Source organism: Mauremys reevesii, linkage group 2, assembly GCF_016161935.1.
Source record: "Mauremys reevesii isolate NIE-2019 linkage group 2, ASM1616193v1, whole genome shotgun sequence".
Lineage (NCBI taxonomy): Eukaryota > Metazoa > Chordata > Testudines > Geoemydidae > Mauremys > Mauremys reevesii.
In genome coordinates, this window is record NC_052624.1 from 225,999,175 (window position 1) to 226,017,912 (window position 18,738).

The 18,738-nt window shown below is 36.0% G+C and overlaps 1 long non-coding RNA gene across 1 annotated transcript; it reads left to right on the top strand.

Annotated features, from left to right (window-relative positions):
- Positions 1-999: 999 nt before the first annotated feature.
- LOC120398470 lies at positions 1,000-18,151 on the top strand. The gene is made up of 4 exons (XR_005594459.1): positions 1,000-1,047; positions 8,309-8,399; positions 8,717-8,788; positions 17,638-18,151. It is a non-coding gene; the product is annotated as an uncharacterized LOC120398470 (long non-coding RNA).
- Positions 18,152-18,738: the final 587 nt, after the last annotated feature.

The window sequence follows — 18,738 nt, forward strand, 5'->3', positions numbered from 1 at the left end:
GCAAGATTGGGGGTGGAGTAAATATATATAATGTATTAAAAGAAATTACTTTTTAAATGAGGAATTAGGCTGATTTTAAGGAAAAAAATCTCAAATATTAACAGAAGATCAGCCATACTGGGTCAGACCAAAGGTCTATCTAGCCCAGTATCGTGTCTTCCAATAGTGGCCAATGCCATGTGTTTTAGAGGGGATGAACAGAACAGATCAAGTGATCCATCCCCTGTCGTCCATTCCCAGCTTCTGGCAAACAGAGGCTCGGGATACTTCAGAGCATGATTTTGCAACTTTAGGAGTTTAAATCATAAACCACTGGTATTCTAAAGAGATATAGTTATAAAATGAACAAATTATTCGTTCTCTACATTGTGCTTGAAACTGCTAATTTTAAAAAGTCTGGTAACATTTTAATAAGGCCCTGATTCTTCTAACTTTATTCAGGTAGAGTTAGGACCATCCTCTGCAAGAAGTCCCACTGGGATTACTCGTGAGTAAGGGGACTAATCAGTATGAGTAAGGGAGGCAGAATCAAACCTTATTTAATTAAATTATTATTAAATAGCTAGGGCCAGATTCTGATAACCTTACTCATGTTGAATAATACCTTACTCAATTAATAGTCCCATTGAAGTCAATGAACTCATAAAATAAAATCACAGAATCATAGAAATGTAGGGCTGGAAGGGACCTCAAAAGGTCATCTAGTTCCTCCTGCCACATGGAGACATGATTAAATATTTCCACACCTGCCCTGATGATGTTTGTCTAATCTGTTCTGAAAAACCTCCACTACATGGAAAAAATAGCATCAGATTCTGACCCTGAACCAAAATGTTGTTTATATAGTTAATTTTCAAAGTTGATATGAAGATTGCCATGAAAGGCCAAAACATTTGCCCCATGTAGGTTAAAGGTCATTTGACTGAACTATTGAGTAATTTTAAATCTCAGTTTCAGTTTAGAACAAACAATTGCCGGTATTCTCTTGGCATTTTCAAAGTGATTGAGGTTGAGAGCCTGATCAGAAAAGTCTTCTTTTAAGAAAATGTAAATAATTTCTCTCTGATTAGCTTTTAGTTTTTAAGACTTTTATACCGGACCTAAATTTAAAACGTTTTTTTTTCTTTTGAAAGAGTAGACTTTCCTGAGCATGTTCACTTTTCTCTCAGTCTTGATGAGTTTCCAGCAGTCATGGACACTATATATTTCATTTGAGCACCACTGGAAAAGGGGCATTAATATTACATGTGTTGAGTCCTGGACAATAAAGAAGGTCCAAGCTATGCAGTTTAAATAATCACAAATCACTTAAGTGGTGCAAGGAGTCTTGTATGAATGTCTTGCATGGGGATGATTTTCATTTGTGCCTCCAAAGGCTGGTGTGAACTTTCAAATGTAGGATTTGGATGTTCTCTTCAGGGCAACCACATTTGAAAATTGGGATTCGGGACCATGACTAGAGCGTGATCTTGGGTGATTCAGTTTTTGAATGCTCACCTAGAGACACCTTGAAGTGGCCTGATTTTCATAGGATAGATGTGCAGCAATTGTCATGAGACCGTCTAGAATATCTGCATGTAGACATGACTATAAAGTATGTAAAAATGTTTTTGTTTCTTTGGATGATTGTTTTATTTTATTTAAACTATCATTCTGAATTGATTGAGGAGGGGAGGAATCCAGAATTATTTCAAATCAAGATCACAAACTTCCCAATTTTCAAATGTGGTTCCTAAAAGTAGACATCCAAATCTTTCCATTGGCTTCACTGGGATTTGGATCGGACTTTAAATGAAGATTTTTATATTATCAATATTATATCTTTTACAGATGGAAAACATCATGCATATGGATGAGTGTAATCTATTCCTTGTTCTATGGATTCACAGTACATGGAAAACAAACCAATGTGATGATCCTGAATGAGCTGGATTATGCGAACCATGTTTATAGCTTCTATTGGTAGTTAATGTTGTAACAACTATCCCATTTTAAGTAGTATTGAATCTCTTCTAACTTTGCCACATAAAACAAACAAAGTTTCTTTTGACCTAAAAATTCTCAGTTTAGTCTCAGGTCAAAGAAGATAATTTATTGGCAAGTCTTAAACAGATTAAACAAGCTGTTTTTTGAGTTTCAAGATAGCAAAAATCTAACATGTTTTTGAGTTTTAGAGAAAAGTCCAAAATTGCTATATGAATTCACTCATTCTGTGCCATTCCATCGAGACAATGAACTTGCATCAAATAGCTTTGCAAAGAGCTGGATATGTGCTGAAGTAACTAAGTCAGGCAGTCTGAGGAGAACTGGTTATTTGTTAGATTGCTGACATCTGCTTATGTCACAGAAAGAATGCAGAGAACCAGTTCTAAATCAGCGGATCTTTGGAGAAATGGAGCAGCATCTGAGAAACTGAGGAACAGTACTTGATAGAGCATTAGCAAACATTTATTCATGTTAAAAACAATGGTTCACTTCAGCTGGAGTCACAACCCTTTTTATTCATTGTCCTTCAGCATGCAAACAAGTGACTTTTTTTTAATTCATGGAAAGAGAAAGAGTTCTGTCTATGTATTTACACTAAAAGTGTCATGAATACTCATACAAATATGTTTTCTCATGAATGTTTACCCCATAAGTGACTTCTTCAGTTCTTCCTCTGGTTTATAAAATCCATTCGATCATAGAGTAGAAACTACTAATCTAAATGATTTACAATGATACAGTGCAATTTGTGCTAGTGCTAGTGCTACTTATTCCACACTCATGCAACTTGATGTAGACACAGTTTACACTGAGGTAGTTCACCCTACACAGGTGCAACCCCTGGTATAGACACAACTTAAACTGGTGCAGTGCAGTTTGTACCAGTGCATAGTGTCATAGATTCCAAAGTAGAAGGTACCATTGTGATTATCTAGACTGACTTCCCAATTTTTGTGTCATGAACTTTATCAGTGACAATTTTATGTTTTCTTCCAGTCACTAATAAAAATTTAAGTAGCATAGGGTCAAAAACGTATCCCTGAGGGACCCCACCAGAAACATATCTGTTCAATTATGATTCCCTATTTACAGTTACATTCTGAGACCTATCACTCAGTCAGCTTTTAATCCATTTAATGTGTGCCATGTTAATTTTTTATCTTTCTAGTTTTTTAATCAAAATGTCATGTGATACCAAGTGAAATGCCTTACAAAACACTAACACTATCACCTTTATCAACAAACTTGTAATCACATCCAAAAAAGATATCATGTTAGTATGACAGAATCTATTTTCCATATATTGATTAGCATTAATTATAGTGCCTTCCTTACATTCTTTATTAATTGAGTCCCATATCAGCTGCTTCATTATCTTGCCAGGGATCAATATCAGGCTGATAGGCCTATAATTAGTTGGGGCATCCCATATATCCTTTTTAAATATTGGCAAAACATTAGCTTTCTTCCATTTCCTTGGTGTTCCAAGACTTATTGAAAAGCAACATTAATGGTCTAGTGAATTCCTCTGCCAGCTCTTTTAAAACTCTTGGATGGAAGTTATTTGGACCTGCTGATTTTAAAATGTCTAAATTTAGTAACTGCTGCTTAGCATCATTTTGGAATAGTAGTGGAAAGGAAAGAGTGTTATCATGTGATATGTCCACATCATCATTCCTCCACCCCAATACAAAACAGAAATATTTACTGAATACTTCTTCCTTTTTTGCATTAGTATAGATAATTCTACCATTTCCATCTAGTAATGGACCAAAACCATTATTAGGATTCTTTTTGTTCCTAATATATTAACCCCCTCTTCATTCTTATTGTCCTTAACTCTGTTGCCCACGGATGTTTCCTTGTCTCCTTTTGCTTCCTTTATCAGTTTTCTAGAATTCCTAGCTTCTGATTTATATTCATTATTATGAATGTCCCCTTTCTTCCATTTGTTATATATTACTGTTTAATTTTTTTTATAGCTGCCTTCACTTTCCCTCTAAACCAAATCATTTTTTTAACCAATGTGGCCTCCTTTCTCGATTGTGGCTTTGGGGGCATCTAGCAAAGTGTTCTTAAATTCCCAATTATCATTCACATTTTTCCGATTAAATTCTTCCTCCCAGCTGATTTGGCTTATAACTGTTTTCAGCTTTGTGAAATTGGCTCTTTTAAAGCACTAAGTGTATATATTACTGGACTGCTCTTTATTCTCTTTGTGCATTATAAATGTGATCAAATCATGATCACTTGTTTGTAAGTTACCATTAATTTTTAGTTACGTGATTGGTCCCTATTTACTGTCAAGATGAGGTCTAATATAGAATTCTCCCATGTTGGACACAGCACTTTTTGAGGTAGGAAATTGTCATCTATAATATTTAGAAATTCCAAGGATGTTTCAAGATGCAGCATGAGACTTATAGCATATGTCACTCAAATTGAAGTCCCCCATGATCACACAGGGTTTTTTCCCTGCTGCTTATTTTGATACAAATCTTGTTGCACTGATTTAAACCATGTGTATGTTGGGGGGAGGGAGGAGTGGTGCACAAACACAGGTGCTTTGGTGGCTAAAACCCTAGTGTAGACAAGACCTGAGAGACAAGGAAAGGTGCCACAGCAGAAATCCTTAAAAGCATAGGACAGTGGTGTGAAAATGACTTAGAAGTAAAGGAAAAGGGGACTAGACTGAAGTGAATGAAACTATTATCTGAAATAGATTTGGGTGAAAATATTACATAAAGTAATTGTGGTTATACTTTGCTGCTGGTGTACCTATGGTGAAATCCCTGCAACTGCATGGACGCTTTTCAAAGACACCATAATAGAGGCCCAACTTAAAGGTATACCCCAAATTAAAAAACACAGTAAAAGAACTAAAAAAGAGCCACCGTGGCTTAACAACCATGTAAAAGAAGCAGTGAGAGATAAAAAGGCATCTTTTAAAAAGTGGAAGTCAAATCCTAGTGAGGTAAATAGAAAGGAGCATAAACACTGCCAAATTAAGTGTAAAAATGTAATAAGAAAAGCCAAAGAGGAGTTTGAAGAATGGCTAGCCAAAAACTCAAAAGGTAATAACAAAATGTTTTTTAAGTACATCAGAAGCAGGAAGCCTGCTAAACAACCAGTGAGATACAAAAGGAGCGCTTAAAGACGATAAAGTCATTGCAGAGAAACTAAATGGATTCTTTGCTTCAGTCTTCACAGCTGAGGATGTTAGGGAGATTCCCAAACCTGAGCTGGCTTTTGTAGGTGACAAATCTGAGGAATTATAACAGACTGAAGTGTCACTAGAGGACATTTTGGAATTAATTGATAAACTTAACAGTAACAAGTCACCGGAACCAGATGGCATTCACCCAAGAGTTCTGAAAGAACTCATATGTGAAATTGAGGAACTATTAACTATGGTTTGTAACCTGTCCTTTAAATTGACTTCTGTATCCAGTGACTGGACGATAGCTAATGTAACACCAATATTTAAAAAGGGCTCTAGAGGTGATCCCAGCACTTACAGACCAGTAAGTCTAGGGCAAATTAGTTGAAACAACAGTAAAGAATAAAATTGTCGGACACATAGAAGAACATAAAGTGTTGGGCAAAAGTCAACATGGTTTCTGTAAAGGGAAATCACGTCTTACTAATCTATTAGAGTTCTTTGAAGGGGTCAACAAACATGTGGGCAAGGGGGATCCAGTGGATGTAGTGTACTTAGATTTCCAGAAAGCCTTTGACAAGGTCTCTCACCAAAAGCTCTTATGTAAATTAAGTTGTCATGGGATAAAAGGGCAGGTCCTTTCATGGATTGAGAACTGGTTAAAAGACAGAGAACAAAGAGTAGGAATAAATGGTACATTTTCAGAATGGAGAGGGGTAACTTGTGGTGTTCCCCAAGGGTCAGTCCTAGGACCAATCCTATTCAACTTATTAATAAATGATCTGGAGAAAGGGGTAAAAAGTGAGGTGGCAAAGTTTGCAGATGATACTAAACTGCTCAAGATAGTTAAGACCAAAGCAGACTGTGAAGAACTTCAAAAAGATCTCACAAAACTAAGTGATTGGGCAACAAAATGGCAAATGAAATTTTATGTGGATAAATGTAAAGTAAGGCTCATAGGAAAAATAACCCCAAATATGATGGGGGCTAATTTAGCTACAACGAATCAGGAAAAAGATCTTGGAGTCATCAAGGATAGTTCTCTGAAGATGTCCATGCAGTGTGCAGCGGTGGTCAGAAAAGCAAACAGGATATTAGGAATCATTAAAAAGGGGATAGAGAATAAGAGAGTATCTTATTGCCCTTATATAAATCCATGATACACCCACATCTTGAATACTGCATACAGATGTGGTCTCCTCATCTCAAAAAAGATATACTGGCATTAGAAAAGGTTCAGAGAAGGGCAACTAAAATGATTAGGTATTTGGAATGGGTCCCATATGAGGAGAGATTAAAGAGGCTAGGACTTTTCAGCTTGGAAAAGAGGAGACTAAGAGGGGATATGATAGAGGTATATAATATCATGCGTGATGTGGAGAAAGTAAATAAGGAAAAGTTATTTACTTGTTCCCATAATACAAGAACTAGGGGCCACCAAATGAAATTAATGGGCAGCAGGTTTAAAAAAAACAAAAGGAAGTTTTTCTTCTTCACATAGTGCACAGTCAGCTTGTGGAACTCCTTGCCTGAGGAGGTTGTGAAGGCTAGGACTATAACAGCGTTTAAAAGAGAACTGGATAAATTCATGGAGGTTAAGTCCATTAATGGCTATTAGCCAGAATGGGGTAAGGAATTGTGTCCCTAGACCCTGTTTGTCAGAGAGGTGGAGATGGATGGCAGGAGAGAGATCACTTGACCATTACCCGTTAGGTTCACTCCCTCTGGGGCACCTGGCATTGGCCACTGTCGGTAGACAGGATACTGGGCTAGATGGATCTTTGGACTGACCCAGTACGGCTGTTCTTATGTTATGTGCAGCAGCTGAAGCCTCCAGGAGGCATTTTGCCTTACTAAGCCAGAGTTCCTCATTGGGGTCTCCCAGGCAATTTGGATTGTATCTGTATGTAAGCGTACCATGCTCTTCACTATGATATATGAGTCTTTCTCTCTCTCCACCCAGACAGCTATTTTAGACAGTGTGGTGAATGGCAGAGGCATGGCCCCACCCATGTTCTGGCAGCTAGCATCTGCTGGGGTGCTAGGGAGGGGCAATCATATTGTGCTAGACGCATGCATAGGGATTCAAGGGGTAGCAGGAAGAGGCACATTGTTCCCCCTCCTTCATCGCATATCATCTCTGGGAGGGGTGGGGCCACAGTTTGGCCCTAATTGATCAGGATTAATGTTATAACTAATGGTACAAGAAAATAATGGATGTTCATATCAGTAAGAGAGACACCCTAAAGGTTTTTGTATTTAAATAAGATGTATGGAATTACAAAGTTGTATCTGGAAATGATTTAAAAAACAGAAGGTTTACTGAGACTATATTCAAAAATACAAAATGAGACTCGGAAAAGAATTACCAAGCAGATTTAGAAATATATAATTTCTTTCTTCCACTTAATATTCAATGAGTCAGTCTTTGCTGTCTGGAACACATTGAATTTAAACAAGAATTTGGCCTTAATACAAAAATTAGTACCATAACCAACCACAAAATGAATGTTCACTGAACACTCCATCATAGAATGCATCTTCCAAAAGGGCTTATCTGCATATGTTTATCTCTAAAATAGATAGCCTTCTCAAAATTGTGCCAATCAAAAATTAGTACATCAAAACTTCAGTGGCATGCAACCTCTGTGAAGTTTAGTCTTGGTGCTGCAACTGAAATGCCAGTAAAGAAACCAAAAAGCATTCAGCAAAATATTTTTGTTTTTTGAGGGTTTTTTGGATGAAATACAAAAACTGCATTAAATGTATTCAGTGGATAGGACAGTATTAAAATTCTGAGGAAAAAATAGTGTTTTTCCATCGCAAAATGGGAATCTACTTAATTAATTTTTTACTTGCTGATTCGTTTGGGTTCACGTGGGATCACTCACATCTAAAAATACACCTACTAATCCATATATATTCCCATTGAAAGGGTTCAAAGTGGCTGATGTTCCACACACTCACTCATATCCACTCACAGATACACATTCCTTGAATATTTACGGGCCCCATAAAAATGGCATATTGTAATGGTGAGAGAAAATACAACACATTAAATCTCGAGTTTCAGATTTTGGTTTTTTAAATTTCTTAGTGAATGTTGTGCCCATTTAAGATACTGGTTTGGTAACCCTGGAAACTGAAGTCCTCTATCCACAGAACAGCCATGCCATGGACAGTGAAAGTGTAAGCTTCCACACACCACCTTGCTAGAGTGCCCCAGCCCCAATGTGGAGGGAGTATCCATGGGGTAAGTGGCTAGTTCAGTTTCCATACTTCTTCAGTCCCTGGTCCTGCAGGTTGGCACTACCAGTGATGATGTTGATTTGGCTAAAGGGAGATGTTGACATGTCCCCCTCAGAATTGGAGTGAAACCACCAACTTATTTCACATAGACCACATAGCAGCCATGAAATGGTAACATGTTACCAGTCCCTTTTGCCATCTAGACTCCAAATAAATTTTCACTGTATATGGAAATTAAATCCATTGTTAAATGCCCCTGTTATTTCATATGGGTCTCTTTAAGGTCTCTGCTTATGTCAGAAAACCTTTCTCTGTTTCCAGGGCTGAAGACATCAGCAGTTGGGATGGACATATCTGCCTATAATAAGAAAATTATGCAACCTTCCTATGGAGGTGAAATGCAAAGGATTTGTACACTATAAAAATAAAATGAAGTATTATACAGTCCCAAGTTTCTGATCCTACAGTCTCTCCTATCCTCTACAATCAAGGGGAGTGTCATATGCCAAAGGACTGCAAGAACAGTAGCACAGATTGCTTTTTCCAAATCTGATCATCATGTATGATCAGACACTTGGAACGATCAATTTGTGGTCCTGCAAGACATGAGATCAAGTATCAGAGGGGTAACCGTCACATGCATCTGACGAAGTGGGTATTCACCCACCAAGACATGAGAGTAGTGTATAAAATAAAGAATGATATAGACAAGGTAGATTTTGAATTTCTGTTTTGTCATCACAACAGAAGAACAAGAGGACAGGCGATACAATTCAAAGATGAGAAATTCAAAACTGATAAAAATAAATACTCTTTAATAGGATCGGGGTAGCCGTGTTAGTCTGTATCTGCAGAAACAACAAGGAGTCTGGTGGCACCTTAAAGACTAACAGATTTTTTTGGGCATAAGCTTTCATGGGTAAAAAAATACTACTTCAGATGCATGGAGTGAAAATTACAGATGCAGGCATTATATAATTAATTTTCACTCCATGCATCTGAAGAAGTGGTTTTTTTACCCACAAAATGCCCGAATAAATCTGTTAGTCTTTAAAGTGCCACTGGACTCCTTGTTGTTTCTACTCTTTCATACAACATGCAATTAAACTGTGGAACTCATTGCCACAGGAAGTCCTAGAGGCCAATAATTTAGCAGGATTGAAAAAAAGATTGGATATTTATATGGATAGCAAGAATATACAAAGTGGTCATAATTAATTATAAAAATTTAGCTTAAGGGGATATTAAAGCTCATCTGTCAGGGCTTAAGCCAATCTCTGTCTCTGATAGATAAGAATGAGTCCTAACATAATTACCCCACATCTGCCTGCTGCAGGATTCTCACACCTTTCTGAAGCATCTGGTTATTATGACCATTGCTGGGGACAGGATACTGGACTAGATGGAGCTTGGTCTGATCCAGTTGGATAATTCCTATATTCCTAAGACATTTGCATGTTTTATTTTTTATACACACTTTAACCTATGGGTCTAGTGGCAATTAGTGAATTTTCAAATGAACAGAAAACTGGCTCAATTATAGAAAATAGCACAATATGATATTTATGAAGTGCCAATTTTGTGTAATTAGAGAAAAATCAGTAATTATCTGTGGATCTATTCATTAATATTTGAATGTAGGTAAATAGAAATGCCATTTATTCATTAAAATTCAAGAAAACAAAAGAATAGCTGATGATTATTATGCATTTGATTCTAGCTCCATGTATCTTGTAACGAGGTGGTTAAGATAATGGCACTAGTAGCATTCAGCTGAATATAGGTTGCTTTCTTTGATGTGTCGGATAATATTCTGCTGCTGTATAATAATAATGCCAACAACCACAGTAAGAAAAAAAAATGACAGCATGAGAATTAATAGCTTAATAGCTGTAACTATTAGTATAAGGCAAAAGTGATCCCACTAAGTTATATAAAGGTCACAGGCCTCTTGGTTTATTTACTACCATGAAAAGGGCCATTTATTACCACTTAATTATCACCCCCATACAACATAATTTTTGTTATGTGATATGTATGTGAGTAAAAAACCATCAAGCTCTGAGTTGATCAAAGTGCCACTGAGAAAATGTGTAAATGCCTTATAAATCTCATTACAAATAAGTGCTATGACGTGTGATCCTGAAACAGAATGTTTCTGAGTATTTGAACTCAACCATTAGATTTTTATTGTCTTTAGGAATTTTAAAGGTAAAGCTGACTCATGGTCCTGAATGCAGATCTATAATTACATGATGAAGGCTATCAAGGCACCCACAGCTCACACCTAGCACAAGATCCTGCTGGTGACAGGGCTCAAAACATTTGACTACAGATCCAATAGACAGTAGTTTCAAGACAGCACAAACCTACTGCAACTGATTTGGGAGTGTTTTATTGTTTTGATCTTGGAAAATCATGAATACAGCCATTCACGATTGTGCCTTTGCTTCAGACAGACCATTCCATGTCCACTACAAGGTGTACTGAGCACTGTGGCCACCATCCAGCACCTCACGTAAACACACACTTAACTTTAAGCATGTGAGTACTGGTAATCCTATTAACTTCAACAGAATTTCACCCATGCTTAAGCTGAATAGGGTCCAGAACACTCAGCAATTTACCTGATTAGACAGTAAATCCTGGACAGGGGCAGAGTTTAATGAACCTTTTCCCACTAAATTCTTATGATTTCTTGTAAGATTTCAATTAATGTCATTTTCCTTTTGGGAGTTTGGTTACATCCTAAACTTTTATCAGACTAGATGCTTGTTTTTAGCCCTTATAGAAAATGATTTCATTTTCTAGTAACTATTTTGTTGCATACTCACCGCAGATGGAGTTTTTGCAGGTAACTGGAGTAAATTTGCAGTATGTTTAAGGATTTTTATTATGGAAGTGTTGTTCATAACTGTATAGTTAAAGTTGGATCCCATTTTTGTACGTAAAACAAGGATCCAACCTCTTTATATGTATGAAAGCTATCCTCCCCAAAATAATAACAATTACTATTTGAGCATAGAATGAATGTTCTGAGAATTTACAAGTCAATCCAATAATAAGTGTACAAGTTAAAATTAATTAAACCCTGGGTCTTTTAAGAAACTGGGGGTCTGTGTGTCAGTCTTTAGTTTGTCCTGAATGATCATAATGGAATAATGCAGATGCTTTATACTTTCCATATAATTCAAATTAATTGAAATCTTCTGCACAGGCTTTATGTGAGGAAATTAGGATGTAATTAAGATAGTTATTAATGATTTTGAATCAAATTGTTCTGATTATGTAGGCTACTGACAGGTTTAGGTAACTCTTAAGTGAGTCCATTGTGATATCAGAAGTAACTCAATGAATATCACTCATCCTCTACAGCTAATTTCAGTGCAACAGTTTTATTGGTTGTAATGACTCAGTGGTCTGAGGGAGAGTGGACACAGGTTAAGAGTTTTCACTGGTAGACTAACTAGTGCAACTGTCACTGCTCTTTAAAGATTGTGTGGCTGTGTACAAGGTGGTCATCAGGGCTTGAAATGTTCCTTATGGCACTGCTACCACCTCAGCAGCATTGCCAGAGAAACTGAGGCAGGAGCCCATATACATTGGGATACAGGGATTAAGATCTCCCTAGCCCCCCTTCACATAGTGCTGGTCTCATTAACACAGCCCTCTAAAACAAATAAGTCAATTGCAAATTAAGGGCCAGATTCACTGGTACACTTCAGCTGCTTTGTGCTGCTGTGGTAGTTCAAAGCAGCTGTAAACTGTTTAACTGGCTGCTTGCATTACTTGGGTGTATCTGTGAATCTGCCCTTAGAAGTTAAATTTTAAAAAATGAATATTGTTAGTACATATCTTCAGATCACTAGAAAGATCATATCACCATGTTTTCTTTGGGTTTCGTGTTTGTGCATAAAAAAATTAAATATTTTTTAAAATTACGGAAATTCCTAGACAAATAATTACATTAATATAGAGTTAAGGTTGAGGCTTAGGGTTAATTTAAGGGCAAAAAATGTTACTAGACTATTGTAATTAGCCCCATACCAATTATTATTACTTTAGGAAACTGAAGATTAAAAGAAATCTAAATATATTAAGGTAACAAATGCCTTGTTAAGGTACAAAACAACTTTTCCCCATGAGGGTGAAAAATAGGCAAAAATCTAATGTGTCATTTCAAATCAGTTAATCTACTCAGGGACCGCCAACATTAAAACACCTTAACCATAAACATGTCATTATCGCATGGAGTCACTAGTAAGGAACAAGTGTAGGTGTTCAGATATGTAATGAGGGACAAATATGTAACTGGATAGATAGAACATGCTGTGAAAGACACTGCTGGTATTTTGACATTTTAGCCTATCAGTCTTGCCGTATTTGGATTTTAATACCGGCTAACAACAATCATACAAGGTGATGTGCAACTTAATACAAAGCAATCTTAGGAGATTCATTAAGCATTTATATATCACACCATCCTCTGAGTTTAAATTAGTGTTATGTGATTATCAAATATAGATATATATATGGAGAAATAAACATATCTGCAATAGTTACGTTATGTTTGAAGAGAGAGAGAAAATATCCATGGAGGTATTATATCCTTCTTGCTGCTGGCTGATGCTGATGTGAGTTTGACAGAGTAATATTCCTACGCTAATTCCATTTAAAAAAATTACCCTTTATGCATAAATATATATTGTAGTAATAAAATAATATTTAGGATCCATTCTTATTGTTTCCTGTAGGAACAAAAAATAAAAGCAGCCCATGTCTATAATGCAACTATGCAGGGAAAAACACTCCACTCATACTTCGCTGTAATTGGTATTGAGCATCACAATGCACGTGCACTTGGGTCTTACTTGTATACTTCAAGGGTTCCATGCTATTTCTACTTGAACCCATTTTTTGATATGGCTCAGCTCAGCAGTGCTAGCTACCTCTTGTTATGCAGTTGAAAAACTGTGGCCATTAAAAACAGGATACGGTGTGATTTTGTTTTGCAGCACTGTGTGGAAAATCAGTTGCTGTTCATAACAGCTCTGTGGTTGGTTGATTTATAGCAGGAGGGTGACTTCGAATTGACAAGCAGGCAGTTCATGAAAAAGAATATTGTATCTTTAAGGCTTTCTGACTGATTGTGTTTAACTGCGCTACTCAGCAGGCAGTAATTAGGCTGTAGCTTTGCTGAGAGACTTAAAGCAAGGACTGTGTTGCTCTGTGCACTTGATTTTGTTTTTTAAAAAGCACAACAATTTCTGGATTTGAACAAATGGGATTTTTACTGTTTTTTAGCCAGTATGGGAGCAAACAGAAAGCAGACCCCTAGAGGCTCCTAAAGTTATCTTCCCATGCAGACAGTCTCTAGGGAGTTATGGCTGCTTGCAAAGGGAAGCAATGAGAACTATTATAGAAACACATGACACTATTGCTGAAGGTCAGAGTGGTACTGGAATAAAAGAGAGGCTGCTGATACAAAGTGACATGGCTGCCGTGTCTTCTGGCCCAGTTCACAATTTTGATTAGAATGTAGCTCAAATACATTGTTAATGTGATTAATAAATAAAAGTGCATAATAATCATGATGGGGTGAACTGGTGCTTCCCCAGACTCTGGGGGCTGGGGGGTGAGGGAAAATGGGAATCTTAGAAAGCAAACAGGATATGTAGTTAGAATTGCAGCCTGAAGAAGCGTTTGATTTGGAAATACTGCCACGGTTTTATGAAGTGGACACTGCGGTGAACAATTGCAAACAATGTCATATTGCATGTGAGAACAACTCGTCAACCTTTTCCTTCAGAGCATGGCGACAGTGTAACATAATGTGGCGGGGAAATACCACAAACTTTATAATCCAGTCTCCATATAAACAGCACAGGATGCTCATTACTAAATTAGTTTGGACAACATTGTTTTCCCCTCACACCTCGAGTTTTTGTTGTTGTTTTGATATTTTTGTGCTCTGAGATATCATCAAATAATACCAATTAGGCTTTTGTAACACTTGAGATTTTACTACATGGTTGCTCTCTGAAGTATAAATTAAAGATATATTCTCTTCTCCTCTACTGTGTTGTTTTTAATTTTTTTAATTATGTTTTCTTGGTACTTTTAATGCTATTGCAGATAAAGAAGAAATGATTCCATTGATGGTGTTAGCCTATGCCGTGTTTAGCAACAGTTAATAGTTTATGGCAATGGGTCATATTTTAAGTCAGAAGAATAGAGGAATATTTTATTTATTTACTCCAGATTGCAAGATTGTTGTGTGAGGGCCAACAAAACTGTTGTGATGAATATGGCTCTGATTCTGAATAACATTCCTTCTGATAGTCCAAATAATAGTGTGGGTAACTCTGAGGTGAACTCATGTTTTCTTTTAGAAATTAGTCCCCTTTACCCAACTCTCTTGTTAGCCCAAGCTTTTAGTTTATCTCCTTATTTCTCCTTAACAAGAAAGTAAACTAGCATGTACATTGGCAAGAGCAGTGAGTGCATCAAGCCATTGTCCTGAGGTGTGTAGTTTTTAAAAAGGGTTAATCCAAGTAAATTATGAAAGCTTATAAAAAATCTCTCACTGAATGATAAGAGCAAAAATTACTTTCCAAATACAGCTGGGATTGCAACAGCTAGATGGATTCAGTGCCATTGCCTAAGATTCACCTATCTATATTTCCTGTTGTTTTCAAGGTTGATTCATTTTCTGTAGTTGATAAACGCTCTTTGGAATCAGGATATACAGAAGATCACAGATTAAATTGCAAAAGTATTTTTTCCAAGTGACAATGAACCTAATTCACTGTCAGCTAATGCCAGGTGTTTTCCTCCCTAGTTCTTCAAAACAGTGGCTGTATAGGACTATTCACAGAGGCTTAGTGCAGGAAGGAAAATGATTACATGAAGTTGAATAATATGAATAATTCATGACATCACGTTTTGTAATCCTGGTGTTAAGCATAAAACCAGTGGTTTATTTTTCAACCAAATGCTTTTGTATCTTTCAGAGAATGCAAAACAATAACTGAATACATAATGTGAAAAGCGTAGTGGCAAATAGGACACCTTATAGTGCTTTCAGTGTCATCTGGGGTATCACAATAAGCATGCTTTGAGGCAATGTCTGTGGGTGCCCATCGTACTTTGGAATCTTCTGGGGTCAATGGAATGGCTGCCTTTTCATTTATTTTTAAAATAATGTCCCAGATCTTTACTTCTAATTTGAAAATAAATATTTATATCTTGATAAAAATACATACTTCCCCATCCCATCATCCCTGTTTATTTGCAAAGTTATTCTACTGAGAATAAACACAGTGATTAAACCCTATTTTCCCATTACATTCTCTCTCTCTCTCTCTCTCGTGTGTGTGTATATATATAGTATGTAATGAGCACTGTTATTCTCAGTTTTATATATACATATATTAGGACTATCAAGCGGTTAAAAAATTAATCACAATTAAAAAAATTAATCATGCAATTAATTGCACTGTTAGACAATAATAGAATGCCATTTCTTTAAATATTTTTGGATGTTTTATTCATTTTCAAATATATTCATTTCGATTACAGCACAGAATACAAAGTGTACAGTGCTCGCTTTATATTTATTTTTATTACGAATATTTGCACCGTAAAAAACAAAAGAAATAGTATTTTTCAATTCACCTAATACAAATACTATAGTGCAATCTCTTTTCATGAAAGTTGATAAAGTAGAATTATGTACAAAAAACCCCTGCATTAAAAACAAAACCATGTAAAATTTTAGAGCCTACAAGTCCAATCAGTCCTACTTCTTGTTCAGCCAATTGCTGAGACAAACCAGTTTGTTTACACTCTCAGAACATAATGCTCTCTGCTTCTTGTTTACAATGTCACCTGAAAGTGAGAAAAGGCATTTGCATACCACTGTTGTAGCTGGTGTCACAAGATATTTACATGCCAGATGCACTAAAGATTCATATGTCCCTTCATGCTTTAACCACCATTCCAGTGGACATGCGTCCATGCTGATGACAGGTTCTGTTCAATAACTATCCAAAGCAGTGCGAATCGCCGCATGTTCATTTTCATCATCTGAGTTAGATGCCACCACCAGAAGGTTGATTTTCTTTTTTAGTGGTTTGGGTTCTGTAGTTTCTGCATTGAAGTGTTGCTTTTTTAAGACTTCTGAAACCATGCTCCACACCTCATCCCTCTCAGATTTTGGAAGGCACTTCAGATTCTTAAATCTTGGGTTGAGTGCCATAGCTATCTTTAGAAATTTCACATTGGTACCTTTTGGCATTTTGTCAAATTTGCAGTGAAAGTGTTCTTAAAATGAACAACATGTGCTGGGTCATCATCTGAGACTGCTATAACATTAAATATATGGCAGAATGTGGGTAAAACAGACCAGGAGACATACAATTCTCCCTCAAGGAGTTCAAATTTTATTAATGCATTGTTTTTTTTAACAAGTGTCATCAGCATGGAAGCATGTCCTCTGGAACAATGGCCAAAGCATGAAGAGGTCATGGTGTATGAATCTTTAGCACATATGGCATATAAATATCTTGTGATGCCAGCTACAACAGTGCCATGCAAATGCCTGTTCTCACTTTCAGATGACATTGTAAACAAGAAGCAGGCAGCATTATCTTCTGCAAATGTAAATAAACTGGTTTATCTGAGCGATTGGCTGAACAAGAAGTAGGACTGAGTGGATTTGTAGGCTCTAAAGTTTTACATTGTTTTGTTTTTGAGTGCTCTTACAAAAAAAACTACATTTGTAAGTTGCACTTTCATGATAAAGAGATTGCATTACAGTACTTGTATGAGGTGAATTGAAAAATACTATTTCTTTTGTTTATCATTTTTACAGTGCAAATATTTGTAATAAAAGTAATATAAAATGAGTACTGTACACTTTGTATTCTGTGTTGTAATTGAAATTGATATGTTGGAAATGTAGAAAAACATTCAAATATATTTAATAAATTTCAATTGGTATTTTATTATTTAACAGTGTGATTAATTTTTTTGAGTTAATCACGTGAGGTAACTTAAATTAATCAACAGCCCTAAAACAAATAATTAATTAAATAAATATATATATAAACTAAGAACAACAGTAACAGTGCATTGTGTGAACGTTGGCATAAAGTGTAATTTATTCTTACACAAAATGTATTGACATTTTAACAAACTTTACATTTTTTCTTTTCTTCCCTGAAATATTTATCATGTAGAATACTGGACAGAAGAAATTTTGTATGAAATGCAATCCAGTGCTGTTTGAAGCTTGACACTATCATTTGATGGAACATCTTTCTTTCTGGAAATGACCCTACATTGGAGAGAGGTTGTTTTGCATCCTCGGTGTTACAGTTTCCAGGTCAGAGCTACTGGAACAATGCTCTTACATGGGGCTGATTATTATGCCATCATCCATGCTGACATAATTGTGTACCTGGGCCATCTGCGTCTGCCTTTTCCAGCACCTTCCTATGGACAGCTCCAGGGCACTCGCTTGAGGTCAGAATGGACTCCTACTGGGTTGTCCATATATTTGTCTTGTAGGAGAGAACAATCTGTCAATGAATTTCAAAGCTGTTAAACAAAACATCCACTGCTTCTAAATATTAGAACACCAAATATCCATGTGTACACACCAAACAAATATATCTATGTAATTCAGTAAACATGTCAGTTAGTACTGTTATAATTGCTAGAATGGGATTTTAATCAGTTTAATTATTTAAAATAAAAAATGATTAATTATGGTGGTCAGTGATCTTCAAACTGGATTAAAATTCTGAAAGCTCCTGAGAGTAATATATGGGTGTTTGTTTCAGATTTAGGCACATTATAACCATTTTTGCCTAGTTTATATTTCTGAAAATCTAGCAGAATGAATGTCATTTTGTAGGATTTGGGGTTTTTAAAAATGGTTTTAGTGTATTACTATATAAAACAGGTCTTTTTTAATTTAATCTTTTATTTAAAGAAATGTTTTCACCCAAGATACTAAAATAAGAACATTATAAACGTATTCAGGGCAAAATGTAATAGATTTAGAGTTTAATTGTAATCTTCTGTTAAGAATTTTTAATGGAAAACCTGATGACCCAATTATAGAATGAAAGTAGAAAATCAGAACCCAGTATCTGGATTTGAATATAAAAATGCTGAAATGCATAATACATAGGAGTTTGAGATCTAGTCTACTTCTTGTCAAGAAGGTACAAAATTATCAAGAATTAACAGAGAAAGCAGACATCAGACCCTGTAAAAGACCTGATCATTCTGTGGAAGAATATAAATTATATTTAAAATCAGAATAATAGTAC